Raw genomic sequence first — 2,500 nt, 5'->3', positions numbered from 1 at the left:
TGATAAGGCAGACATTTGAAAGATGCGTCGCCGGTACGAGGACCGTGCGATCAGCCCAAAGTTATTCAGAGTCACCAAGGCAAACGGACCGGACGAGCCGACCGATTGGTTTTGATCTAATAAAAGCGTCCCTTCCATCTCTGGTCGGGACTCTGTTTGCATGTATTAGCTCTAGAATTACCACAGTTATCCAAGTAACGTGGGTACGATCTAAGGAACCATAACTGATTTAATGAGCCATTCGCGGTTTCACCTTAATGCGGCTTGTACTGAGACATGCATGGCTTAATCTTTGAGACAAGCATATGACTACTGGCAGGATCAACCAGGGAGCTGCGCCAACTAGAGCTGAGCAGCCGGCCGCCCGGGAGTGTGTCCCGGGGGCCCGCGCGAACACGCAAGCGTCCGCTCAATCATTCTGCAAACAGGAGGAGGCTGAGCTCCCCTGCACAATACACCTCGAAACCCTCTCAGGTCCCGGCGGCGCGCAGCGCCGTCCCAAGTACTTGGTCGGGTTCGAGAGAGGCGCAATCGCCCGGAGTTAGGCGAGTAGACGCTTTCGGTGCGACCACCCGTGCTCCCAACTGAGCTTGCCGCTGCCGACAGAGGCCCGGGAGCGTGCTGTCGTGGCATTGCCGGCGGGAGACAACACGCGCCACCTACGGTGACCGGCAGCTCCAACGCCAGCGCCACAGAAGGACAAAAGCCCCACTTGGGTGCCGAAGCGAACTCTCCCAGCACAGCGCACGCGCCAACACATCCGCACAGCTGCGATACAAACCACCAGCGAGAACCGCTGGGGCGACCGAGCAGCAGACGGCGTCGCGGCGCCGAGCGCCGGGCGGCGGCGCATCCTCAACGCACACAGTCCTCAATCGGACCAGCACACTGAAGATGTCCACCGCGCTTCGCACCGGGCCCGCGAGGACCTACTTTGGCCGCACGGCGCCGCGCGCAGGGTGCGCCGGCGCGCAGCTGCGACGCCTGCCGCGTCCGTCGGCCGGCGCGCCTGCCACTGGCCGCCCCCACCAGCCGGCTGTAGCGCGTGCGCCCACGCACCGCGCGGCCAGCACGCCGGGAGGCGCCCCCTCACCGGCCGGGGACGGTCCCACCCAGCCACCACCGCGTATCGCTTCACACCCAGATGCCGTTCAGTTTCATCGGCATGGTGGGTATCGCTGGAACAACCGGTTAGTACCTCAACCTATCGTCGCCATCACCGATTCACCCCTAGCGAGAACAACCGCACCACAACGGGTTACCATTTCTTCATTTGCGTAACTTCACCAGAAAACGTAGGCGTCCATCGCCATTAGCAACTTCAACGATTATTGCATGCCTGTGTCAGGTGTCACGCCACACTACGTCTGCCCACATACACGCAACAAAATGTGCACGCCTAGACAATACGTGGAAGGTGGCCCCCGTACGTATGCGATGTCCATTGCTCGAACGACTGTCAACCGGCCTCTGTAGCATGTCGCAGATATGGAACGCGGTGCACCATGCTATCACGGTGTTTGAGGAGAGACGACTAGGTCCGAATACATCAACACACAGCTCATGCTGATCGCCATCCACGGCGTCCGTTCCTCCCACACGTCTCTATGGCGTACCACACTGCAATCCAGCTCTCATAGGGAGACGACACGTAGCTGCGTGCACAATATTTGCACTGTATGGTCCGCCGTTTTTGGGCGCAGTCGTTGTACGGTCACACATGTGCCACGATGTATCATTCAGTACATAAGGACGAATGTGCAGTACAGATTGTGGTTCACGCGTACGACATCAGCGGACAGTTGACACAGGCCGCACCACAACGTAGCCTGCGTACGTCGCATGCGAAGGGCATTGAACATGCAAACTTGTCACCAACCAGCTTGCGAAGGCAGGGGGCAAGGTGGGGACGTGGGGACGTGGGGAGGGGGTGGGGGGGGGGGGGGGCGGCATGTACGTCCTGCTGCCATCCACATTACAGTGTACAGCAGGAGCATGTGGAAAGTCAGCAAGACTTGCAAGGTGTTTAACATGAAGCGATACACAGGGGAGCGGGCAGTGCGAGTAGCGAACTATATTGCGAGGGTTGCGGGTGGGCAACACTACACTAATTGAACGAGTCGTATAACAATTACAGAGCAGGTTTAGGCGACAACGTGGGTTACGTTAGCGGACAACGTGGGTTACGTTAGCGGACAACGTGGGTTACGTTAAGGCACAACATGGGTTACGTTAAGGCACAACATGGGTTACGTTAAGGCACAACATGGGTTACGTTAGGGCACAACATGGGTTAGGTTAGGGGACAACATGGGTTAGGTTAGGGGACAACATGGGTTAGGTTAGGGGACAACATGGGTTAGGTTAGGGCACAACATGGGTTAGGTTAGGGCACAACATGGGTTAGGTTAGGGCACAACATGGGTTAGGTTAGGGCACAACATGGGTTAGGTTAAGGCACAACATGGGTTAGGTTAAGGCACAACATGGGTTAGGTTAA

At 57.6% G+C, this 2,500-nt stretch overlaps 1 non-coding gene across 1 annotated transcript in view; it reads right to left on the bottom strand.

Annotated features, from left to right (window-relative positions):
* LOC124747828 overlaps positions 1-332 on the bottom strand; it is a 1,909-nt gene extending 1,577 nt beyond the window's left edge. Inside the window, exon 1 of the ribosomal RNA XR_007011585.1 lies at positions 1-332. This exon is cut by the window's left edge and continues 1,577 nt beyond it. This is a non-coding gene — a ribosomal RNA (small subunit ribosomal RNA).
* Positions 333-2,500: the final 2,168 nt, after the last annotated feature.

The sequence above is a fragment of the Schistocerca piceifrons genome, unplaced genomic scaffold (assembly GCF_021461385.2).
Source record: "Schistocerca piceifrons isolate TAMUIC-IGC-003096 unplaced genomic scaffold, iqSchPice1.1 HiC_scaffold_396, whole genome shotgun sequence".
Classification (NCBI taxonomy): Eukaryota; Metazoa; Arthropoda; class Insecta; order Orthoptera; family Acrididae; genus Schistocerca; species Schistocerca piceifrons.
This window is presented reverse-complemented; position numbering and strand designations above follow the sequence as displayed.